General features: G+C 42.2%; 1 protein-coding gene across 1 annotated transcript in view; it reads left to right on the top strand.

The window, feature by feature from the left end:
* Window positions 1–27,270, top strand: part of SLIT3 (slit guidance ligand 3) — a 789,390-nt gene that overhangs the window by 670,893 nt on the left and 91,227 nt on the right. The gene's annotated exons all lie outside the window — the stretch shown is intronic.

The following is a 27,270-nucleotide window of genomic DNA, read 5'->3' as shown; positions in this document are numbered from 1 at the left end:
AATAGTATTGATGTGAAGTACACATATCCTTAGTAATAGAATATGTAGCAGTATCACAGAGAGAGAGAGAAAGAACACTCTACTATCAATTCCAGTACAGCGTACTGGAAAATCTAGTCATTTAGCAATACTATTTCCTCAGTGCTGGTGTAGAACTTCCACTGTTAATGATAGGGCTACATGCTGCCTTTCTTCTAGGTTCCCAGCTCCCACTGAGATAACTGGGAGCTTAATAGAACTATCGGGGTAGCATGACATATAAGGTAGTTATGGTGTTTAAAATATAAAATTAAATAATGCAAATAATCATATGTTCAGACTTATCAGGGACTGGGCTGTCAAGTATAAAGAATGGGGCATCTCCTTTAGATTAATAAGCGGGTTGCATCAATCATGGGCTTTATCCTATTGTGTTGAAACGGTGATGTCTCTGGCCCATAAGAGATAAAATAATAATGAAATCATTGTTCATGCTTACAACATTAAACAGTTCAGTGTGATCTGGGATTTTGTGTTATCCCTGGTGACCCCCACTGTAACAATCACCATTACAAATCTTTTAACCTTTTCATTAAAGATACAGAAAAAGAACAGAAAACAATTAAAGCATTTGAAACGTGAAGTATTAAGTAAAGCTTTCCTTTTAACAATCTCCCTTGTTTCCTTTCCCTTTCACTTTAGAGAGTTTTGATAAGGGAAACCCCTTGTTTGACAGTCTTTTGGATGGTATTAGAGATGGTATTAATTGAGATAGTCTGGAGCTGCTGCTGTTGTTGAAGTCTGCTCCTGTTCCCTGGAAGATAAAATAAAACAAATACACTCACAAACAAGAGACCAGAAAAGAACAGCAAAGATAGAAAATACTGCTGCTGTCTCTGGTGGTGACTCTTATTTGCCACTTGCTGCTGGAGAAAAGTGGGCCCAACACACAGTCTTATCTGTCCAAGAAGGAACTTCAGCCTCATCCTATTAACATTAGCCAATCAAAACATATTTTGGTGATTTCAGCTATAAACGTTTCCTCCTATTTCTAGAATCTTTCAGCTCATCGTCATATCAAGCCGTAGCTCTACTAGGAACCTTGCAGACCCTTTATCACAGTTCTTTTCACATAAACAATCCAGTTTGTACCAGCCTATTTGTCACGAGCTTTTGTTGAGTTTCACAAACAATTATGAAACAAGCTGAGTTGAACTTTTACTACCTTGGACAACATAAAGTACAGGCCTCTTCACACCAATCTTTCCTAGTGGTATCACACTGGAGCCTCTCTATGACCTTATTTATACTTGCAGCAGTGTGTAAGGTACAGTTAGCTACATTCTGCAGTGAAAGGCAGTCTATGTCCATGTTCTTTGGTGTGTGAAGCTACGCATGGCACTGAAAGGCTCCAGCTGACGGGAGACAGAGTGGAAATATACCAGTAGTGGGGAGCTGGCGGAGTCTTTTCCCATTGCCTCCCCCCAGCCAGAGCCTTTCACTGCAGCAGGGAGACAGAGGACACTACACTGCTAAAAATGGCAGGCATTGCTCGGGCATGTAGAGAGCAGCATAGGGCACATACTCTGTGTTACATGTAGGGCAATCTACTTCACTTCCCTTAGCAGTGGCTCACCATCTACACTGCTATTTATACCCTCACTGCATGGGCAGTGGGTGAACCCGGTCATAACATTTCTTCCCAGATCTGGACCTTAGCGTCCAAAATATGGGTGTTAGCATGAAAACCTCCAAGCTTAGGTACCAGCTTGGACCTGGTATCGCTGCCACCAGCTAAGAATTATACAGTGCCTAGCTCACTGTGGTCTCCCCAAAACCTTTCCTGGGGGACCCCAAGACTCAGATTCCTTGAGTCTCACAACAAAGGGGAATAAACCATTTCCCTTCCCCCTCCTCCCCTCCAGGTGTTCCCTCCCTGGGTTCCTGAAGAGATATACAGAAGCAAGCTCCGTGAATCTAAACAGAGGGATTCCACCCTCCCTGTTTCAAGTCCTTGAAACACAAGCACCGAGAGAGCTAACCTCTCTCCCCCCTCACCCAGAGGGTATGCAAAGTCAGGCTTAGTAAATCTAACACAAAGAGATTTTCGCCCTGACTTCTTCCTCCCACCAATTCCCTGGTGAGCTGCAGACTCAATTCCCTGGAGTCCCCACTAAAGAAAAACTCCAACATGTCTTAAAAAGAAAGCTTTATATAAAAAGAGTGAAAAAGGACATAATATATAGTCTCTATATCAAGGTGACAATATACAGGGTCAATTGCTTAAAGGGAAAAAATGAATAAACAGCCTTATCCAAAAAGAATACAATTCAAAACACTCCAGCAACTACACACATGTAAATACAAAAGAAAACAATATAAACCTATTGTCTTACTATCCTTGTACTTACAACTTGGAAACAGAAGATTAGAAAGCCAGGAGATAGAAAAATCACTCTCAGAGCCGAGAGGGTCAGACACAAGACAAAGAACAAAGAACTCACACCCAAAACTTCCCTCCACCCAGATTTGAAAAGTCTTGTTTCCTGATTGGTCCTCTGGTCAGGTGATTGGTTCCCTGTTAACCCTTTACAGGTAAAAGAACATTAACCCTTAGCTATCTGTTTATGACACCCTCCCTTTGAGGATGCTAGCCCACCGGGCCCATCCCTTCCACCTATGTCCCTGCTCCCCTCCCGCACACAGGAGCCTCAAAAACCACCCCCGTAAAAGAAGATGCCCCGAGGACACGCACACACACACACAGACCAGAGGAGCCTGGCCCACTAGCCCCAGGCACACCAGGCTGAGTCGCCAGCCCCCCAGACCTCACCCCCTCCAGCACCAGGCCAAGCCACCAGCCCCCTGCCAAGTCGCTGCCCTCCCCTCCAGCCAGGGCCGGGCCAGCCTCAGCGCCAGGCCGAGCCATCAGGCCCCGCCGCCCTGATGGCTCTCCCCGATCCGAGCCACAGCTCCCACTGCCAGTGCCTGCCTGGGCCCTGCCCTGAAAGTCCTCCCTCAGCTGAGAAACTGGCCTCCACTGCTGCTAGTCCCCTGGGCACCAGGCCAGCCCCAGTGCCAGTCTCTCCCACCCCTGAAGCCCCCCCACCCTAAGCTGCTGGCTCCAGCGACCAGCCGATCCTCCTCACTCTGTCGGCCGCTGGCTCTCTGTGTCCCTCCTCACTCCCCCATTCCCGAGGAGGAGGGGCGTGGTGAGCAGCAGGGACCTCTGGAGGGAGAGGGTGAAGTGGAGGAGACAGGCAGGCAGCAGCAGCAGGGGGTGGGGGCCTCAGGCAAGGTGGGGGCCATTGTGGCCCAGGTGTCTGGCAGCGGGTCAGCAGCAGTGCTGGGGAAGGCTAAGTCTTCCCTGGTCTATTATACTCACTGCCAGTGCCGTGCTGGCAGGGTGTATGGTCTCTGTACTCTGCAAACCACTGTAAGTGAAGACCTAAGGATAGAAAAGTCAAGATCAGACGTTGAACCAGAAAAATCTCATTGCAAAAAAGAGCTATAACTTATATTTACTATTTTTACATATTATTTACTATCACCCAGTTTATATTGGAGAGAACCATTGCTCCTTACATAGACAAATAACTTTGGAGACTTCCTTTGTGTGTTGAAATCAGTCAGAAGCTGCAGTTTATGACAAAAGTTTGACTAATATAATTTAGGGAAATCTGTGGCTATCTTGTCTCCATGTATCAGTAAAACACTAAGAGTCAGGGTGATCATTTTGAATTTGGCATGTCAAAAACAAACAAACCCTGAATTACTGAAAGCAGGACTAGGAGACTGCTGAGATAATGTCAGTGAAAGTAAATAATTTTGATCCATGGTCCTTGGAGAATATATAGATTTATGCATTCATATTTTGTATGCCTTATGCTAGAAGATACATGTTGTGGAGTAGCTATGTGTGAGGCAGGCCAGGTGTATACTGCAAACTTTCATTGGTAATATAATGTTGGTTGGGGAGGTGAGTTTTTTTACATGTCTTATGTTGGCAGAAGCCCTTGTGTAGATGCAGAGTTTTTTTGGTGGTAAAAGCTGCAGCTACACTAGGAGGGTTTGCTTGTATAACTATCCATGTAGAGTATCAGAAGGGTAGCCGTGTTAGTCTGGAGCTGTAAAAAGTGACAAAGAGTCATGTGGCACCTTATAGACTAACAGAAGTATTGGAGCATAAGCTTTCATCGGTGAGTAACCACTTCGTCAGACGCATGTCCTACATCTGTTAGTCTATAAGGTGCCACAGGATTCTTTGTGCCTTATCCATGTAGAGCTATACCAGCAAACCTTCTCTAGTGTACACTAGACCTCAGAGTGGATCAACTTTACTTAGAACCATTTTGATAAGCTCATGAGGTGACTTGTTTTAAATATCTTATAGAAAGTTTAGCTTTTCTTCTCTCTCTCCCTCTCTGACTCACATTTTCAGGTGACATTCACTGTGTGAACTTGGCCCGATACAGAACCGCTTTTGAGCTTGCAAGTACCAAACTCTCATCCAAGCATAGCAAAGAGTGAACATCGCTAGGTGTGGCATTTAAAGCAAAGCAGACAGCTTAAAAATACTGACTTGTAACTAGTACAGGGAGAACTTGGGAAAATTTTAAGAGTAAAAAAGAACCCTCCGTCTTCACCGTGGGTTTTTGAGTAAAAGTAAAATTTGACAGGTCCAAATGTAAACCATATGAAGAGAGCACTCTATTTCTACCAAGCTGTTCTCCGCCAGAGATTCATGCTAATTCAATAACAATACCTTGCTTCCTTCTCACCAGCCAGCACCAAACAGCTCTGTCCATCTGGAAGCTATTTCCCAGATCTTGATAAATTACCCTAAATCTTCCCTCACAGCATTTGTTTTTCCTTGTTTGATGTATGTTTGGAGAAAACCCTGTGTGGAGGAGTATATCACTGGAGGAAAAAAACACCAACCACCCTTATTTTCCTTATAACCTCATTCAGTTAAGCTGAAGTGTATACAGTGTCTCTAGGTTCCTTGAACTGGGGTGTTAAATTATCTGAGGTTTCAGTATTCATGATGGCCATTCGAAATCACAGAGTGCCACTCAGCAGAAAATTTGGTTCAAGTGACCAATCACCAATCAGCTTATGGTATCAAGAGTTTCTTCCAGTTGCTATAGATAGCATGGCAGTGGAAGCAATAGGCTTGTAATCTTCTTTGTATTACCATATTTAAAGCTGGCCTTTGCTACAATTACACAATGAATGCTACATTTGGTGTCCTTTCAAGTCTTTTTTCTCACTGGAATGCGCATGTAAATATTTGTTAGCAATGTCTCTTGTGTATAACACTGCATATCGTAGGCTGGACTTAAAAGTGAGGTAGCTCATGAATTGTTCACTCTAAATCTGAGCTGGCAGGCTTGTGGGACAAACAATTCAATTTAATGAGGGTAGAAATATGCTGGCTTTAAAATGAGGGAAAGTAAGTGCTGATAGTTATCTCTGCTGCTGCTCTCTCCCCATATTGGGTACTGCATGTGTTTGTTACAGATAAGCCTTGTAGGAAATCTTGCCTTCAGGATTCTTGCCTTTGAAGAGCATTGGTGTCTAAGCAGCAGATAGTGTAAGAGTGCCACCTATGGGGACTAGCAGGATTTACCGGGAATAACTTCAGGATGTCATTGTCAGCTAACATGCAGCTGTTTAATTGAAGTTCACTTTATACAACTTCCACTGAAACAATGAAATATGAGTCTTTTAAACATTTTATTAAAGTTAATGTTAAAAAAATTATATAAAACATAGGTTGAGAAAAGAGTGCCTGTACATCTTGGGATAGTGCTTAGATTATCCACAAATACCAAGTTTGTTTTTAATCATATGATACATAGAGTACATAATTAGCAATAACCCAAATTTAGGAGAATAGATTTAACAATAGAGTTTAGATATTAGAATCCTAATACTCGGGTACATCACTCATGAAAAGTTGTACAGAGATTTGGTTGTGGAAAGCAAAATATATCAATGAGTGGAGATTGTCCCTCAGTAATTGAGAATTAGGTTGGTTGTCCATTTTACAAAATACAATCCATGAGGAAAGTATTTCAGTTACTTTCCTGACTGTACTTCTTATCAGCACTCCAGCTCATTCCTCCTGGTATTGCTGATGTCCGGTGATGTGTTCTATGTAGATGTCCTTTGACCACCTGATGACGTCTGACACCATGAGTTGGTGCGTCAGCCAAGCGTAGCATTGACCGATTCCGCATTCTCTCAGCACTCTCTCATTACTGGGGTCCCATGCGCCTAAGGCTCCAACGATCAGTGCGTGTGTCTGAACCTGGTAACTCTTAGCTCTCAAGGTTTCGGCCAGCATATCGATTGCTTTCTCCGTTCCCCATCATAGATACCATCATTTAAAAAATATCTGTGCCTTCTCTTGTAGGATGTTTGTCAGTCTGAGGATGGATCACTATAAAATAGATTCTGAAGTCTTTCTTTCTGGCTTTTCTCCATCTTTGAATACCGAATTTTGTGGACTGTACAGAATCCTATGTATGCAGATAATTGCACGATTTTAATTCATATTGTCTATTGAGTACATTTTTACATAATCACTATGATAGACAGCACACAGGTCATGGATAAATTATAATTACCGTATATACTCGTTCATAAGTTGAATTTTTTCAGTAAAAAAGGGAAGCACTTGAGATGGGGGTTGGCTTATGAATAGGTATAGAGAGGAAGAGGTGGGACACAACCCCTCCCCCCAACAGAGGGAGCAAGGAGAGGCAGCACAGCCAGTAGAGCCAGAAGGGAAGAGGTGGGGCCAGAGTCTCTCCGCTTCTGGCCACGCTGCTCTCTCCCAGCCTCCAAAGCAGCTGCAGCTCGGGGGTTGGCAGGCTGCAGCCAGGCCGCTCTGCCCCACCCCCAGAACAGGCTGTGGCTGTGCCACTCGGGCACTGGAGCATGCTGCAGCCATGCCGCCCGGCCCAGCTCGCTGGAACATGCTGCAGCCGCACTACCTGGTCTGGCCTGCTGGAGCAGGCTACGGCTGCGCTGCCCAGCCTGCCGGAGCAGCTCCAACCAGGTCAGAGACATCCTCCCCTTGCCCTTCCCAGATAAGGTGGAAAGGGATGGGATGGGGAGTGTAGGGGGGTCCCGGGCTAGAGGTGGAGTCATGTGGGGGGTGGTCACAGGGGTTACTCCCCTGACTCCCAGCTTCTCCCCCCAAAAAAATTTCCCCACCAGTTGCTGTCCCAGCCTGTCAGGGTAAGCAGCTGGTGCACCGGGACACTTCGTTTACTTAGGTTTACCTCTGTGTCTGCGGACACTCTACGTAAACAAACCACCTCGGCCCACCAGCAGCTTATCCTGATGGCCCGGGAGCCAAAATTTGCTGACTCCTGTATTATAGGGTCAGCTTATGAACGGGTTATAAAAAATTTCCATTTTTATTTATCCATCTTGGTGGGGTCGGCTTATAAATGAACCAGCTTATGATCAAGTATATATGGTAAATAGAGTATCAGAGGGGTAGCCGTGTTAGTCTGGATCTGCAAAAGCAGCAAAGAATCCTGTGGCACCTTATAGACTAACAGACGTTTTGGAGCATGAGCTTTCGTGGGTGAATACCCACTTCGTCAGATGCATCCCACGAAAGCTCATGCTCCAAAACGTCTGTTAGTCTATAAGGTGCCACAGGATTCTTTGCTGCTTATGGTAAATAGAATAATCAAATTGAGAATTGAAAAAGTAATACATTACTAGAGTAGGTGTGCTAGCGAGACCCGAGACCCGAGGAATATGATAAGGCCTTCTGCATTCTGATAATGACCTCATTGGACATGCATGACTTGTTGGTCTTTTATTTGTTCTTTTTAATAGTTTCCCTTGATAGTGAGCTTAGCCAGGAACAAGCAAAGGAGGATCATCTCCATTAGACAATAATCACTCTTCCCCCTTCCCGAATTAAGGGAGTAGCAGAATAAAAGGAGAAGAGTTTAAAACACACGTTGTGCTGTATTTAATATGTGAGAATAAGGCCAAATGAACATATTTAATGGAATAACTGCCCTTCCCCCTTACTCATAGACTCATAGACTCATAGGTCAGAAGGGACCAATATGATCATCTAGTCTGACCTCCTGCACAAGGCAGGCCACAGAACCCTACCCATCCACTTTTATAACAACCCCTAACCCAGGACTGAGTTATTGAAATCCTCAAAATTGGTTTGAAGACCTCAAGCTGCAGAGAATCCACCAGCAAGCGACCCATGCCCCACGCTGCAGGGGAAGGTGAAAAACCTCCAGGGCCCTTGCCAATCCGCCCTGGAGGAAAATTCCTTCCCGACCCCAAATATGGCGATCAGCTAAACCCTGAGCATGTGGGCAAGACTCACCAGCCAGCACCCAAGAAGGAATTCTCTGCAGTAACTCAGTTCCCATCCCATCCAACATCTCCCCCCAGACCATTGAGCAGACTTAGCTGGTGATAATCTAAGATCAATTGCCCAAATTAAACTATCCTATCATAACATCCCCTCCATATACTTATCAAGCTTAGTCTTAAAGCCAGAAAAGTCTTTTGCCCCCACTACTTCCCTCGGAAGGCTGTTCCAGAACTTCATTCCCCTAATGGTTAGAAACCTTTATCTAATTTCAAGTCTAATCTTCCTTATATCCAGTTTGTACCCATTCGTCCTCGTGCCTACATTAGTACTAAATTTAAATAATTCCTCTCCCTCCCTAACGTTAACCCCCCTGATATATTTATATAGAGCAAGCATATCCCCCCGCAGCCTTCTTTTGGCCAGGCTAAACAAGCCAAGCTCTTTGAGTCTCCTTTCATAAGGCAGGTTTTCCATTCCTCAGATCATCCTAGTAGCCCGTCTCTGGACCTGTTCCAGTTTGAATTCATCCTTCTTGAACATGGGACACCAGAACTGCACACAATATTCCAGATGGGGTCTCACCAGCGCCTTATATAACGGTACTAACACCTCCTTATCCTTGCTGGAAATACCTCGCCTGATGCATCCTAAAATCACATTTGCTTTTTTAACAGCCGTATCACATTGGCGGCTCATAGTCATCCTGTTATCAACCAATACCCCAAGGTCCTTCTCCTCCTCTGTCGCTTCCAACTGATGCGTCCCCAACATATATCTAAAACTCTTATTATTAATCCCTAAGTGCATGACCTTGCACTTTTTATTATTGTATTTCATCCTATTACTATTACTCCAGTTTACAAGGTGGTCCAGATCTTCCTGAATAGTATCCCTGTCCTTCTCCGTGTTAGCAATACCCCCCAGCTTTGTGTCATCCGCAAACTTTATTAGCACATTTCCGCTCTTTGTGCCAAGGTCAGTAATAAAAAGGTTAAATAAGATCGGTCCCAAAACCGATCCTTGAGGGACTCCACTAGTGACCTCCTTCCAGCCTGACAGTTCACCCTTCAATACGACCCGCTGGAGTCTCCCCTTTAACCAGTTCCTTATCCACCTTACAACTTTCATATTCATCCCCATCTTTTCCAATTTAACTAACAGTTCCCCATGTGGAACCGTGTCAAATGCCTTACTGAAATCTAGGTAAATTATATCTACCGCATTTCCTTTATCTAAGTAATCCGTCACCTTCTCAAAGAAGGAGATCAGATTGGTTTGGCACGATCTACCTTTAGTAAATCCATGTTGCAATTCGTCCCAATTACCATTGACTTCTATGTCCTTAACTACTTTTTCCCTTAAAATTTATTCCAAGACCTTACATACTACAGACGTCAAGCTAACAGGCCTATAATTACCCAGATCACTTTTATTCCCTTTCTTAAAAATAGGAACTACGTTAGCAATCCTCCAGTCGTACGGCACAACCTCCGAGTTTATCGATTGCTTAAAAATTCTCGCTAACGGGCTCGCAATTTCACGCGCCAGTTCCTTTAATATCCTCGGATGGAGATTGTCCGGGCCCTCCGATTTTGTCCCATTAAGCTGTTCAAGTTTGGCCTCTACCTCAGTTGCGGTAATATCCACCTCCATATCCACATTCCCGTTTATCATCCCTCCATCATCGCTAAACTCCTCACTAGTCTTATTAAAAACTGAGGCAAAGTACTTATTTAGATATTGGGCCATGCCTAGGTTATCCTTAACCTCCATTCCATCCTCAGTGTATAGCGGCCCCACTTCTTCTTTCTTTGTTTTCTTCATCACCTCTTTGAGCTTTGGTGGTTTGGATAAAATGGAATGAGTTTGGCTGACCCATGACTTCATCAACTCAGTGTTAGGCTATTGCAAATCTCCCTGAGATTTAAGGTGAGCATTACTGAGCAGGTACAACTGGTACAGCACACCTCTTAAGTTACAGAGGCTAATGTGAGTTCATCACAATGTTGCTCCACAAATTCTACTTCCTCCCTATTCATTTCCAGATTGGGATCAAAGTCAATATTCTAATTTATACGGTCCTAAATGTGTTGATACCTGACTATCTTGAAGGATAACTTGCATCTACAATTAACCAACACAGGTATTCTTCATAAGGACAATGCAACTGGAAAAGTGCTAGATAAGTCTCTCGGGCACTGCAACAGAGCATTCTCTGTATCAGGAACTTGTTTTGGAATGCTTTAACAGGGAAGATCTGACACTATGCCCGGGTCAGACAATATTCAGGTCAGAATGCAAGACCCATCTCTTTACTAAAGTTTGGCCCAATCTGTGCTTAACAGTCTGTGAAAAACATCAAACTGTAACCTCAGTTATACTGCTCTGAGTGAGGTTTGCATGGGTGTAACTGAGAGCGGAATTTGGCTCATGATACATGTCAACTGTATGAGACTATATGTCAGCTCTAATTTCTTAGACTATACCATTTGGGAAAACAACTCCTTTCTTTTATTTCTTTGGGTCTATTAACATATGTGCATAAATCCCCCATACATCAGTCAGTGCAAGAAAAATCCTTCAGTCTGAATTCCAGAAAGAGGAGAAATTGGAAGGAACTCTTAAATCTTGCCTGCACTCTTCCACATATGAAGGAGTTCAAACGTCTCAGTCTTTACATGTTATCCTATCTGGGCCTCTTTCCATTAACAGCATCAGGATGGGGGGAAAGATAGTGGAATGCTAGTCCCTTGCCAAGTTTGATTAGTGTGAAAAAAATCAGTGCAGCAAAATATTGCTGCTGTTAGGAGATTCTGTCTCAGTGAACTAGATTCCCATCCTGTGATGCCATCCTTGGAAGCCTTGACATTTTTCTGATGAAACTACAATATTTAGAATAATTATCCATGAATGTAGGAGTACTTTCTGCTCTCTGCAAGATAAAGTGGAGAGCCAGAGAGGTTGAGAGAGAAGAGAAGAGTAATGGGTGGCCCTCTAAAATAAGAGCCCCTGTATGCATGTGGATTTTGTAGGCAAAGACCATTGGCACCAGCAAGGGTTATAATTTAATCTGATGCCCCCAAGACAGGAAGACTGTGAAAGAGGAAAGCATACCACCCACCTGTTCACACTTGGAGGTTTTATTCATGCTTTCCAAGACACAAGTATGCATTGGTTAGCTGATTTGTGTAGGGATCCTTTTCCCCTGCTACAGTAGGTTTAGGGAAAGTGAGGATTTACACCCACTAGAGTATACAAATGAAAGGCTTAAGCAAGTATTACAGGCCAAAGTTGCTAGCTGAGGGTGGTGAGGCAGGCACATACTCATCAGGAGCCCTGTAAAAAGCACAATAATGTGTTATGCTGTGGCCTAATGAGGGCTGTTAACAATGGAGCCAAGCCTGAGGAAATGTTTCCATTTGCTCTAGGGCAGTGATAAAGCAGATGTTGAGTGACTTGAGGCATTGACTCTGATTATTCAGTGCTGCATCTGGAGAAAGGGATCAGGAGAAATGCTTCATAGACTCATAGACTCCAGGACAGGAAGGAACCTCGAGAGGTCATCGAGTCCAGTCCCCTGCCCTTATGGCAGGACCAAATGCTGTCTAGACCATCCCTAATAGACATTTATCTAACCTACTCTTAAATATCTCCAGAGATGGAGATTCCACAACTTCCCTAGGCAATCTATTCCAGTGTTTAACTACCCTGACAGTTAGGAACTTTTTCCTAATGTCCAACCTAAATCTCCCTTGCTGCAGTTTAAGCCCATTGCTTCTTGTTCTATCATTGGAGGCTAAAGTGAACAAGTTTTCTCCCTCCTCCTGATGACACCCTTTTAGATACCTGAAAACTGCTATCATGTCCCCTCTCAGTCTTCTCTTTTCCAAACTAAACAAACCCAATTGTTTCAGCCTTCCTTCATAGGTCATGTTCTCAAGACCTTTAATCATTCTTGTTGCTCTTCTCTGGACCCTCTCCAATTTCTCCACGTCTTTCTTGAAATGCAGTGCCCAGAACTGGACACAATACTCCAGTTGAGGCCTAACCAGCGCAGAGTAGAGCGGAAGAATGACTTATCGTGTCTTGTTTACAACACACCTGTTAATGCATCCTAGAATCACGTTTGCTTTTTTTGCAACAGTATCACACTGTTGACTCATATTAAGCTTGTGGTCCACTATGACCCCTAGATCTCTTTCTGCCATACTCCTTCCTAGACAGTCTCTTCCCATTCTGTATGTGTGAAACTGATTGTTCCTTCCTAAGTGGAGCACTTTGCATTTATTTTTATTGAACTTCATTCTGTTTACCTCAGACCATTTCTCCAATTTGTCCAGATCATTTTGAATTTAGACCCTGTCCTCCAAAGCAGTTGCAATCCCTCCCAGTTTGGTATCGTCCGCAAACTTAATAAGCGTACTTTCTATGCCAACATCTAAATCGTTGATGAAGATATTGAACAGAACCGGTCCCAAAACAGACCCCTGTGGGACCCCACTTGTTATACCTTTCCAGCAGGATTGGGAGCCATTAATAACTACTCTCTGAGTATGGTTATCCAGCCAGTTATGCACCCACCTTATAGTAGCCCCATCTAAATTGTACTTTCCTAGTTTATCGTTAAGGATATCATGCGAGACCGTATCAAATGCCTTACTAAAGTCTAGGTGTATCACATCCACCACTTCTCTCTTATCCACAAGGCTCGTTATCCTATCAAAGAATGCTATCAGATTAATTTGACACGATTTGTTTTTTACAAATCCATGCTGGCTATTCCCTATCACCTTACCACCTTCCAAGTGTTTGCAGATGATTTCTTTAATTACTTGCTCCATTATCTTCCCTGGCACAGAAGTTAAACTAACTGGTCTGTAGTTTCCTGGGTTGTGTTTATTTCCCTTTTTATAGATGGGCACTATATTTGCCCTTTTCCAGTCTTCTGGAATCTCCCCCATCTCCCATGATTTCCCAAAGATAATAGCTAGAGGCTCAGATACCTCCTCTATTAGCTCCTTGAGTATTCTAGGATGCATTTCATCAGGCCCTGGTGACTTGCAGGCATCTAACTTTTCTAAGTGATTTTTTACTTGCTCTTTTTTTATTTTATCTTCTAAACCTACCCTCTTCCCGTAAGCATTCACTATATTAGACATTCCTTCAGACTTCTCAGTGAAGAGCGAAACAAAGAAGTCATTAAGCATCTCTGCCATTTCCAAGTCTCCCGTTACTGTTTCCCCCTCCTCACTGAGCAGTGGGCCTACCCTGTCCTTGGTCTTCCTCTTGCTTCTAATGTATTGATAAAAAGTCTTCTTGTTTCCCTTTATTCCCATAGCTAGTTTGAGCTCATTTTGTGCCTTTGCCTTTCTAATCTTGCCTCTGCATTCCTGTGTTATTTGCCTATATTTGTCCTTTGTAATCTGACCTAGTTTCCATTTTTTATATGACGCCTTTTTATTTTGTAGGTCACGCAAGATCTCGTGGTTAAGCCAAGGTGGTCTTTTGCCACATTTTCTATCTTTCCTAACCATCGGAATAGCTTGCTTCTGGGCCCTTAATAGCGTCCCTTTGAAAAACTGCCAACTCTCCTCAGTTGTTTTTCCCCTCAGTCTTGATTCCCATGGGACCTTACCTATCAGCTCTCTGAGCTTACCAAAATCCGCCTTCCTGAAATCCATTGTCTCTATTTTGCTGTACTCCCTTCTACCCTTCCTTAGAATTGCAAACTCTATGATTTCATGATCACTTTCACCCAAGCTTCCTTCTACTTTCAAATTCTCAACGAGTTTCTCCCTATTTGTTAAAATCAAGTCTAGAACAGCTTCCCCCCTAGTAGCTTTTTCAACTTTCTGAAATAAAAAGTTGTCTGTAATGCAGTCCAGGAACTTATTGGATAGTCTGTGCCCCGCGGTGTTATTTTCCCAACATATATCTGGATAGTTGAAGTCCCCCATCACCACCAAATCTTGGGCTTTGGATGATTTTGTTAGTTGTTTGAAAAAAGCCTCATCCGCCTCTTCCACCCGATTAGGTGGCCTGTAGTAGACTCCCAGCACGACATCACCCGTGTTTTTTACCCCTTTTAGCCTAACCCAGAGACTCTCAACACTTCCATCTCCTATGTCCATCTCCACCTCAGTCCAAGTGTGTACATTTTTAATATGTAAGGTAACACCTCCTCCCTTTTTCCCCTGTCTATCCTTCCTGAGCAAACTATACCCATCCACACCAACATGCCAGTCGTGTGTATTATCCCACCAAGTTTCAGTAATGCCAACAATGTCATAGTTGTATTTATTTATTAGCACTTCCAATTCTTCCTGCTTATTACCCATACTTCTTGCATTTGTATATAGGCATCTAAGATACTGGTTTGATCTTGCCTCCCAGCTTTGCCCTGACCCTCCTTTCTCTCTGCCATTATAGCCCATGCTCCCTCCTGTTTCCGACCCATCTCCCAGGTCTTGTTCTCCACTTACCTGTGGGGTTTGCTCACCTGTCCCGTCGAACCTAGTTTAAAGCCATCCTTACTAGGTTAGCCAGTCTATGCGCAAATAAGGCCTTTCTCCACAATAAAGGTGACTTTAAATAAATTAGAGAGTCAGAGCCTCAGCTGGTGATATAACTGAGAATTGATATAAAGAAGACTTCTCCTCCAGGCCCCTGCCAATGCAGGATTGTTCACCATTGTACATTTACTCATCAGTCTAGTTTTAAGTGTCCAAAGAATGAAGCTCCCATCCCTTTCTTTTCCCATTCCACACTCTAACAAATCTCACTCTTAGAAGCTTGTTTTAATGTCAAATTGAATTTCCTTTTCTTAATATCATCCTCTCAGTCCTAGTTACACCCATTCTTATTATGTTAAGTAATGTCTCTCTCTCCTTGGTGTCCTCATCCTTCAGATATCTGTAGACTGTTATGTCCCTGCTTAGTCAGGCTGTGCGTATTTAACTATTAATCTTTCTTCACTCTGACCAACCACCCAATTGAAGCCATCGGTCACACCAGACAGTCCTCCTTATTATTAAAGCCTCTCATAATTGGCTCTTTTCTTTTACTCTTCCTGTGCGGCTCTGGCATTGACTTCACCATATAAGACATGACCTTCTAGCCTTTGTCTTTCTCTGTCTGAGACCCTCAGCAGAATTTAAGCTCATTACCTCTCCTCAGAGGTTAATTCCTTGTTTTCCCTTTCCTTGGGATGGCTTTGCGTGAAATTGCTCTAAGCAGTCTAAGGCAGTAGAGAAAACAATTTTCATTGGAAAGTGAGAGTGCATTACCTCCTATAGAACGGAAAGGGTGCAATGCCATATCTTGCCTCAGAACGGGCGATCAGCTCATGTAGACAAAGCCCATGCGCAATAGGTACAGTTGTATCAAAGCCTCTTGCATTCTATCAGTTCTTCCCCGTTGGTTTCACGATCTCAGTCACTGAGCCATGCGGAGGTCAGAAAGACTTGCCTCCTCTGTTCTCCTTGGAGTCTGTTTCTCCTTATACCTCTGAGAGTCTGTGAGGTAAACCTGTGCTTAAGTGCTTTGGCAAGGCGGGGATCAGATTATTCACATGCTTAAATGCTTAATCCACAAAACTGAACATCAGTATTTTGATTCCTGATTTGTGTGCCTGGAATAAGCCAGTGTTAAGTGCCACACTGGCTCCTCTCGTGCTAGGTGCCAAGGGATTATGTGTCCCCCACAGAACAAAATGCTCTAATATTAAATGTTTACTGTGATTGTTGGTTTTAAAAGGATAATAAAATGTGAGTGTCCTTTTAGTTGTTTTTGATTGTTACTGACTCTCTTTAAAATCATTTAACCGAACTGACTTAACTGTGTCTATCCATCTCACATCAGCCATGGGATGTGGAAGTACCCAAACATTTACATATGGCCATCACTCATGTCACACTTGTTCTTTCATGATGTTGTGGCATGGTCTGATGTCAGACCTTTTTGGAGGAAATAAGCCACACTTTAACGGGACATTGTCTTCTTGAAAATAAAATTCTTGCCTGAAAAGTTTTTATACCTGCTTTTTACAAGTAACACCTAAGATCAGTACATTAATGGAAAGAGACAAGAGAAAATTTTCCTCTATTTTTTGCAGTTTGTTTGCATTTTCTTTCTGAAATTCTAATTAAGCCCTCCTTTGTCATCTTTCCTGTAGTCTGAATAATATAACATCTATAATAGGATATTTTAGGGTACTTCAAAGGTTTCTTTTAAATTGAAATTAGGATTTTGGTTTACGTCTTAAGTAGTTACATTTCTGGAAGTATTCCAGAGGTTCCAGCATCAGATTCATGGAGATTGCTTCCTGTCCATTAGTATAGGATGTGGATTTTTCATGTGGTAGACTTGTTCCACCTCTTCTTTCTGCTGATTGAAAGCCCGGAAGTCCTTTATCTATAGCATCTGCTTACACAAGCATTGAAATACAGCATGCTTGTGTAAGCAGAGGTCCATAAGGCAAGAAGAAATGCACAATAATGTATATTATTAACAAGTAAACCACAAGCATCCGCTGAGAATCAAATTTCATACTGATGGCGCCAATGCCAGAATATTTTAAATAATATCCTTGCACCTTGACTTTGATGGACATAATCTTGATAACTAGCTACAAAGATAATGGAAGGTGTAGTATACCCTGGAGGGTCATAAATCTTTTTGATTAAAATAAAATGAGGCTGAAGAGAGCAGAGTTGGCCTAACTTACTATAAATTGACAAATAGGATTTATTAATAAGGACAAGAAAGTCACTAAGAAGTGCTGCTGCCATGTCCAATTATTGTTTAATCAGATGCCAGTTGAAGCCAAACTGGTGCAGAAGATTACTGTATAGAGCCTTGTAGGCAGTAACAGTTCTCTGTATCTTTACTACACTCACCAATGCTGTGAAGGTTTCACAGCTAAAACCTAAACTGATCTCTTCTCCTGAAATCACCTTCTGTGGCTTTCAGCAAGTAGTATTTCTCACCATGTGTGAAAAATAGTGGGCAGGGTTTAAGTTAGGTTGCTGTGTCACCCAAAAATGGATTAATGAACTGGTTGAGGTGAGATCAAACCAAATCTGAAACTTTGACCAAAATTAGAAATGAATGAAACTTTTTCTCACATTAACTAAATTAGATTATTGGATTATTAACAATCATATAATGCAACTTTTTTACAGTGAGGGTAATCAACCACTGGAACAAGTTACCAAGGAATGTGGGTAATTTATTATCACTTGCAGTAATGTAACCTAGAGGTGGCTGTCAAGCTGTCTAAGGTAGCTCACAAACGTGAGTGCCAACCTCAAGTCAGACTGTCAAGGAAGAGGGCACAAACCCCAAATTGGGTATGTTCTGTAATTAGACCTCACCAACCAAATGTGAACTCCTAAAAGCACTGTAACAGCCTTAACATGGAGTTGGATAGTCCAATCTGTCTTGTCACCCAGGCAAGCCCGCATTTGTGATAGATGGTCCCTTACACCAAAAATCAACAATAATATTCAGGCTACTCCCAGTCCCAAAGGACCAGTCACTTACCCCAGGTCAAATGTACTTCAGATCTCAAACCAAAGACAACTCTTGTAGCCAATCCTATAGTACTAACTGAAGATGTATTAACTAAGAAAAAGAAATGAGAGTTATTTCTATGGTTAAAGCAGGTAAATATGCACACACAAATGAGATACAGTCTTTGGTTCCAAAAGGTAATAGTAGTTGCTATGATATGCAAGTTCTATATGTCCTTTAGGACTAATCCAAACCAAGCAACTTGGGAATTCCTTGCTCATACTTACAAATATTGCCCTTGACAAATTCCAAGCAACATAGTGATACAGTTTCTTCTCATCAGGCATTTTTATTCTTTTCCCCCAGAGTTCAAACTGATGAATCAAGTGTGGTACCCATCTCCTCTTCATGGGTGGGTGTGGCGGTGGGGGGCAGTCAACGAAGTGTTTATCCTTTGATGTTTCACAATGGTTCATTTGGTTTCAATGAGGCGTCTTGCCCACAGGACCAGCAATTTACGCTAATTAATGCTTCTTTCCTGTTTGGTGTTCCACAGTTACAGAGATTTACAATGCGAACACTCAATATAAGTTTATGCCATGGACTACAGAGGTTATAAGTGAGATCAATACATGCCGCATCCTACAAGCATTTCATCAAGTCTAAACACATTCTTATCAACTTAACATCTGTTTTAACAAGGCTAACACACAGGTGAGCCAGACTGGTTTCCAGCTATGCATTTGTCAGTGTTCAGTGAGGCCTATGGGCCTTGGCATGAGCTGGTACCTGGTCTGCCAATGTCACAGTGGCAAAGGCATGAATGACTGTGCAAGGTGTGCATTGGCTAGGAATAGGCACAGCCCATTTGCAAAACACAAATTAACAAAATCTGTCTGAGTCTCTGCTTCTAGCTTGCTGTCTAAGAGCAGTCAGATTCAAAAGTACCTTAATATTGTCCAAAATACCTGCTTTGTCAAATAATTTGTATATGTGCCACCAACAGATGGATCAGACATGCACCCTGACAATTCTTCTAATTACCTAACCCTGCAAGCTAGCATCATCTGCATTTTATCCCAACTGAGCCTTAGCCATCTTATGCTGGCCAGGTACAGGATAAACAAGGAAACTGCATCATCTGGATCTGCCAAAAAGGAGACAGATCTGAGTGACCTCAACTTTATGCAGCAATCTGTGTATATTGCCTCCCAAGGCAATGTGATTTGATATGGAATCCTTTGTCTTAAGAGGTTTCTGAGAGGGAGAGAATGGTACAGTAAATAGGCTGTGGTTTTGCGTGTTCTTTTTCATATCTAGCCCATCAAAGGAATCAAATATTTCAAAGCTAGTTTCATTCTCCACTTCTGCAATATCAGTAATCATTCTGTTGAGATCCAGATCCTTTCTTCACACAGATGTGCAGTTGGTTTAGGTTCATTACACCAGCAATGGATGTAGCAATCCACATATTTCCCTTTGTGTAGCTGTCCCCCAATTTCATTTGTGTAGCAGTTTGCATAATAGGGTTTTTGTAATGGTTTGTTTTTAGTTTTACAGCACACTTCATTAAGTTTTGGGTTTTCTTAACATTCTCAGCATATAAACGTTGGTTTCCTTTATAATGAGGGGCTTTGAAATGTTACAGTTGTAAACAGAACTTCATGATAGTCTTTTTCTACCAAACTTATAATTAAGTGCTTTGGTTGGAGTGCTGACTTCATCCCTTCATGTTTTCTTAGTCATCTGTGTAAAATTCTTCCTGCTTCTTTTAATTTGTATTTACAGCTTGTGTTTATCTCATGTAGTTATTAAAGGGAAGCTGTTGTATACTTGATTAATCTGTGTATGTTTTCTTTTTGAATATCCTTCACAGAAGTTTGAAATTAGCCTGCCTTTCTCTAAAGGGCTGTTGTATCTTTTCCACTCATTGGTGCATGGATTATTTCCTCTCCGCTCTCCCGCATCAAACCAGAGATGGTTCTTGTAAAGCAATAACAAACTTAGCTTTGCCTTGTTCTAGTTATCTCCTTGTATGTTCACCAACTTACAGCCTGAGCCTGAAATCTGATCTAAGTGGGCAGGTTGCTGTGCCTTTGCAGAGTGCCATTAATGATTGCACGACCGGGACAATCATCAGTAATGTCACAGGTAGCAGTACAGTTCTGAATACTTAAGAAACTTGGGCCATGGCTACACTGGCACTTTACAGCGCTGCAACTTTCACGCTCAGGGGTGTGAACCCCCTCCCCCCCCCCCGAGTGCTGCAAGATACAGCGCTGTAAAGCCTCAGTGTAATCAGCGCTGCAAGCTACACCCGTAAGGGATGTGGTTTACATGCAGCGCTGGGAGAGCTCTCTCCCAGTGCTGGTGCTCTGACCACACTCACACTTCAAAGCGCTGCCGTGGCAGCGCTCCCGCAGCACTGCCGCGGCAGCACTTTGAAATTTCAAGTGTACCCATACCCTTGGAGTCCCCGTATTAGTTAGATATGGCTAAAGAATGAAGTCATGCATTATACATTTTGGAAGGGGGAAACATTTTCATCTTTTCTTAATTTCACAGCAGCAGGACAACTAAACTATTAAACCCAGTAGATATTTCCGCTTAAGATGGCATCCCAGGACAGATAAATGCTTAAAAGTAGTTTGCATTTTGGTTTAGCTGCTGAAAAGTGGCCCTTTAAGTTTCTTATGGAGTAAAGTGCTTATTTAGTCTTTTCTTGTTCAGTGAAGCGGGTTTATTGGGTTTTATTGGGTAAGTTGAGTGCACTGGCATTTGTGAGGTTGGTTGTGTTGGTGGTGGGATGTTACACTGATATTTTGGAGTATCAGTGGAGCATGTTTTCAAGATGGTGTTCTTGCAATTGAGTGATTTGGTGTATTGACCTCTCAGAAAGATCTAGTATATTTAAGGAGTTAAGATACTTAAAATGATCAAAGAACATGGCTAGGTCTTACTTCAAAATTCTCTCACTGAATTTGATTTGGCATAGTGTCTGCACTAAATATATGAAAACTGTGACATATGTTCTGCCCATGCACTGCCTCAACAAAATCTAGTAATAGGAATAACATAGGGTGAAGAGTTAACAGTGTCTGTGTATTTGCTTGGAAACTTTTTCTTTCTCCTGCAGTCATTTTCCCAGAGTACTTTTGTATCAGCTGCCAACACAAAGACATGTTAGTCACTGAACAAGGTTCCCATCAGCCAGGAAAAAAAAATCTCAGTGGCTGCCCTATGGGCCTCTATGTCTCTACTGGTGTGGAGCCTACTGCACTTCCAGTTCAGAGGCCAAAAAAGACAGCGGCTACTGAAAAGCAGCTTAATCTGCTGCTCATTGTGGTTCCGATTTCTGCCTACCCAGATGCTCGGAGTTTCTTTAGTCTCTTTCCATGGGGGCATAAGAATCTTCTTGGCTCCCTGTCACTGCTGTTGTCTGAGATCTGCCATTGTTTTTTGACAAAATGATCATTTATTGAATTGAGTCACCATATGTTACAGCTACAGGAAATGTCTCTTAATTAGAAAGTGGTTCTCCTAGTTACACAGAATAATCATTTTATGCCTTCTGTCTTATCACTTTCTGTACCCTGAAAAATATTGTATCTGGTAACATTTCAATAACCTTTAAACTCAGCATGACTCAGCAGTGATTAATGTTACACAGCACAGACTAATGGGAGATGGAGGGGTTTTTCATCCTTTTATAAGGATAATTATAATATATCATTCTAGAATAACATAAGAAGTCAGCAACAGGTTTTGTAACTTCATTTTTGGTAGATAGTGGCTAGCTAGCGTATCTTTGAGTTTTTCTGGAGTCACATACAAGTGGTATGTCAAGTCTCCTGCAATGAAAACTTCTGGTTTTCCCACATTTTCAGTGGGTAACAGTCTTTAGACCAAATTATGATTTCTGCGATAGGAGTATAAATACAGAATCATTCCAATGAGGTTGATGCAATTGTTCCATTCTTACTTTAGTTTAACTGAGCAGAATTAAGTTTGCAGCAATAAGAGTTGCCTTATAAGAGGAAAATAAGAGAATTATAATATTTTGTGTTTCGTCTGTTGATCTATCAAAATTCCATATCTAAATTTTGCTGCTTTTAGGATATGATGCAAGGTTCTTCTTCTTGCAAACCCAGAGCTGCCCCGGGCCCCGCAGGGGTCCCCACAAGAGTTTTTTGGGGCCCCTGGAGCAGGGTCTTTCACTCGCTCCGAGGGGCCCGGAAAACTCTCGCGGGGCCCGGGGACCCCAGAGCTTCTTCCGCTCCGGGTCTTTGGTGGTAATTCGGCAGCAGGGAGTCCTTCCACCCTGGAACCCGCCGCTGAAGTGCCCCGAAGACCTGTGGCAGGGGGTCCTTCTGCCCCAAGACCCACCGCCGAAGTGCCGGGTCTTCGGCAGTAATTCAGCAGTGGGGGCCCCCTGCCACGCGTCTTCGGGGTACTTCAACGGTGGGTCCCAGAGCAGAAGGACCCTCCCACCGATGAATTACCACTGAAGCGGGGAGCCCCCCACCGCCGAGGACCCCAGACCTCCTGAATCCTCTGGGCAGCCCTGTGCAAACCTCCTCCAAAAAGCTGAGTAGGAAAATGATTCCAGTGCCTTTAATCTGTGAGCCAGATATGTTCCTTTCTTTAAGAGGAAACTGCTAAGAAATGAATAGTTCTCAGTGAATAATATATCCAGTCTATTTAGTCTGTTGCTCAGAGAATATCTGTGAATTGGTTGGTTTCCTCTTCTTTTTTTCTTCCCAGAACTACTTGATACTTTTGTAAATTCTTAAAATTACATGGCATAAACATGAGGATTTTTTGGAGTAGATAGTATTTGATTTGTTTATGTTGGTGTTGAATGGTCAGGTTAAATTAATGCTCAAGCACTTGTGATGCGAATACTCACACATGGAAATTCAAAGTTCAATTTCTGCAAATTCCTGTGTACATTACCTTGAAATTCATTTTCTGTGAATATTTGTGCTATTAAAACTTAATTGAGAAATTTGCCTGGTGCTAACTCAATGGCGTTAAGGGCACAGGCAAATCACGTTAGTTTAAAATACCGAGTGAATCTTGATGGAAATATTATTGCAGTATTTGCCCAGTTAATGACACACAGGTACTATGAGATGGATTCCTTAAATATTTATTACCAGTATATTATGAAATAATAGCCTCTGTATCAGCAGGTGCCTAATTTATTTTTAACTCACCTGAAAAATATGGCTACCTAGTGGTTATGACTGTCAGTGTGGCCTAATGGGTGGAGTCCTGGGTTCTGTTCCCTGCTTTACTATTGACCTGCAGGGTGACCTTGGACAAATCACTTTGTTTCTCTGTGCCTTAGTTTCCAGATATATGTAAAATAGGAATAATGATAATGTAAAGTGCTTTGACATCTACAGATGCAAAGTGTTAGATAGTATTATTATTTATGGTAGAGCTGGAGAAATAATTTACAGCCAGTGATTTGACAAGTTTTAGCTTTCTTTTTGTGCATGGATTATGTGCAAAAGCAGACTGGTTTTGTCTGTTATTTCAAATTGTTCGGACACTTAATGCAAACATTTTTCAGCCTAGGAGTTGTCCATGAAGTAGTTGCTTTAACTTTGTCTCTTCATTATGAGCTCGGTGCTGCGCCCATTGAAGTTATTGGCCAAACCCAGTGATTTCAGTAGTGCAGGATGAAGCCCTCTTTCTGGGGTATGATGAGCTAATAGGATTATCTGTGACTGGCTGACTCTCTTAGAAGTAGGTGGACAAAAACCCAAAATATCAGATGGCTTGGTGAACTTGTATGTCACAAACCATTGCACAAACAAATATGCACTTTCCCCATTATGACAGCAAACCAATTTAAATGGTCAAAATATGATCAAAGCAAATGTGTTTTTTCATCAAACATGTATTCACATAACCTCTCTTTGCCCTATTTGCCCAACTCTCCGTTGGATTGTGCCAATTCTTCTTGGCTTTTTGCTGTTATGATGCATTTGATCCTGGAAAATGTAATAAGTACGGTCCAGTAATTGAATCCGGGATCTGATATAATTCTTGTGATCTACAGCCTGTATGTACAGCACTGTTCAGTATCATTTATTTAAATTAGTGCTGGGACTAAAAGAAGAACTTACATTTTCTATGGGCCAGATTTTGCTTTTTCACAGGAATGTTCATTTGGAGCAACTCTACTAAAGTTGGAGCCGGTTGATTTGCTCCAGATTTACAGGGGTACATATGAAATCCAAATGTGGTCCTGACCTGTATGCACTCTGCCTTGCCATTTGTAGGAACTTTATGTCAAAATCCATGTTGTTCCGTCCCTCTTCTATGGGAGTGGCCAAGCAGATTTTTCTGGGGTGAGCAGGTGTTGTTTTGTACAACTCACCAGAAAATGTCTCTAGGCTGATGCTTTTGCCTCACCATCAGACTACAACAAAATGTTTAGTGTAGAGTTACAAATCCCTAAAAATACAGTTACAGTCAAAAGGAGACCCTCCAATCTAGCGACATGAATCACTGAGACAATCATGTTGTTTTTGTCTGTGGGCCAGATCTTTGGAAGCAAAGCTTGTACCTCCTTTTCCAGTTCCAGCTTACTTCACACACCCTGAGTCTTGGACCAAATGTTCAATGTTTTTCCTTTTGAGAACAGACATAACTAATTTTCAGGGTATATAGGTCAAATAGTTGTCTTCAGTTCAAGAGCAAATGAACTGAGTTGAGGATTGGTGCTTGACATTTAAAGAAATTAATCCTTTACAAATATGCCAGTATTGTTGTAAAGTGGGACCAGAGATTTGCAATCTTTATCTGAAAGATGTTTTCAGCATGTCTTAGGGCTCGTCTATATAGGAACACTCAGGAAAGTCAAGATGCATTAACTCAAGCTGTGAAGTTAAAGCACATTAGACCCCTGCATGGTCTCTCTCATTCAGAAGTGAAGTGGCCTGATTGGCTGTAGCTTACTCAATACTGATATTTTAAATAGTCTCTGCTTACTCTTTGTTTTCCACATTTTTGTGTACGATAAAATATTTCACTTGCATAGCACCTTCTTTAAAGAACTCAGAGTGCTCAACAGACAGCTGACACTCATGAGATCACAGAGAAAGAGGCAAGTTGTGTTATCCCACTTTTTGGAAATGGGTAAACTGAGGCAGAGGTTCTGCTTTACCTAGTATCACACAGCAAATTAATGTTATAATTGAAAGTCTGATTCAGCAGAAAACATTGTTCAGTTTCCAGGTTGCTTGAGGCCACCGAAGCCCTGAAAACCCAATAACACAGGCTTATATAGTGAAGAAGTGAAAACTGGGCTCTGAATCATCCGGATTTCATGTGCAGATAGGAGCGGTTAGAAAATGCTTTTGAAGGGTGTGCTTTCATTTTAACACAGATCTTTAGTAATAGTCACCAGTAACTTCCAAGGAAATGTGCATAGTTGCATGAAAGGTAATATGAATATTGTCACACATGGTGTTTGAAAGGCTGTTCCGAGAGTGTGTGTAGAACTTTTGGAAACATAAATGATGGGCTTTTTGTTTTGCGTGTTGCTATGCTTAGTTCACAGAGGGTTTCAGACTTCGATGCCAAGAGAACACAGAGTATGTGTGAAGTTGAAAGGATATCTGCAGTACTGAATCATCTGCAAAATACTCCATTTACCAGGGATATGGAAAAGCATTTGTGCTGAGCATTTGAGAAATATTAAACATGGCATCATCCCAGCTTCACTAGGATGACATGTCGCGCATGTAGGGTTTGCAATACAGATAGACAAAGCAGAGGCAACTGCAGCGGGTGGCAGTGTATTAGATGTGGCTGGCATCCTGTAAGTGCTGTGGAACACAGTGCCAAAACAAAAGGTGCATGAGCTTTTCTCTTTGCTTTCAGCATCCCCCCCTTTTCCCCAAGACCTTTTAAAGTGAATGATTCAAATGGAAAATGCCAAGCTGTTTGGCAGAGGCTTGGGTATCAGTGAAGCACAAGGCACCTGTGCCAGTTCCTGAGCAAAGCCCCACCATGCCCACTCATTCTTCTTAATTTGGGGAGTGGGCTCTGCTAATCCTCAATCATTCTGGTATTTGATCAGGTCTGGCTCCTGCTTTTTGGACCTGGGTCTTCTGCTTCCCTGACCTTCAGAATCGGAGCATCCTGATGGATGTTCTTCCTTTCTCCTTTTGGCCTGGAGAGAAAACAAACAAGCACAACAAACACAAGCCTTCCCCTCTGCCTAATGCTAGGGTTGATGTGTTTGTGGCTAAACCAATGGATTTGTACTCAGGAACTGTGGTTTCAACTGCCATTTCTGCCACAGACTTCTGTGTGATCTTGTCAAGGTGCTTTGTCTCTCTCTGGCTTGGTTTCTCTGCAAAATGAGAATATTTCCCTACCTCACACTATGTTGATCATTAACATTTGTGGGACTCAAATCTATGGTAACTGGGGTGGGGAGCATATAAGCACCTACATGGAATATACATCATGAGCAACGTGAGGGAAAAGCAGCTATCAACCATATTCAACAATTTCTCTACAGCTCCTCATGACTACTGGTTGTTTTCTAAAATTTCTGACTACTTGAAACTGATGAGACTGCATCAATCCCAGGCTAGAAAGCCTGCGGGGGTTTTGGATTGTTGGTATTTACATAGTATTTATACACGATAGGCACTTCAGCTGCCATTGAAACAACCCTGATAAGCTTCCTTTCCAGCCCTGATCCTGCAGTTGGATCAATGGATGTGGACCCTTGCACCCGTCTGGGACCCATTTGCAGGATTAGAGCCTATATTTTGAATGACCACTGCAAGATGTAACAATTAAGAGAGGGCCTTGGGGACAGCATATCGTATGTATGCATCTTGTTCTGAGTGCAGACAGGTCTGCAAGAAGTTAACCAAACCTGAATCCAGCCGAAGGCAAATCATCAAACCTGCCACTGAACACTTTAAAATGAAAGCTAGGTTCTCCAATGTTGCATGCAGCCACTTCTTCTGCCCCTGTTGACTCAGGGGACTGCTTCAGCCTTATAAAGACTATTACAGATTAGTCACAAAAATATTATTATAGTAACACAGGATATGAACTGTGATTTTAAATGAAAAATGTTACTTCAATAACCTTTTTAGTTTAATTTGAAATATTTTTCTTATCTTAGAGTGTGGTTATTTATTGACAGAATTGACTCAATGGATTATTTGGTGATGCAAATCAAATAGAGAGAGAGACACTGCTAAGGGATCATCTCCTAAAACCACTGGGCAGATCCCTTCAGTTTCCTGTGATTGCGCAGACTTTGGCAGACCAGAGACTTTTCCTAAATTTATAATCTGTTCTGAAATAACTCAAAGGAAAGGACCAGTACTATGATGTAGATGTCAACTCCATAGCAA

Source organism: Gopherus flavomarginatus, chromosome 7 (genome assembly GCF_025201925.1).
Source record: "Gopherus flavomarginatus isolate rGopFla2 chromosome 7, rGopFla2.mat.asm, whole genome shotgun sequence".
Taxonomy (NCBI): Eukaryota; Metazoa; Chordata; order Testudines; family Testudinidae; genus Gopherus; species Gopherus flavomarginatus.
This window is presented reverse-complemented; position numbering and strand designations above follow the sequence as displayed.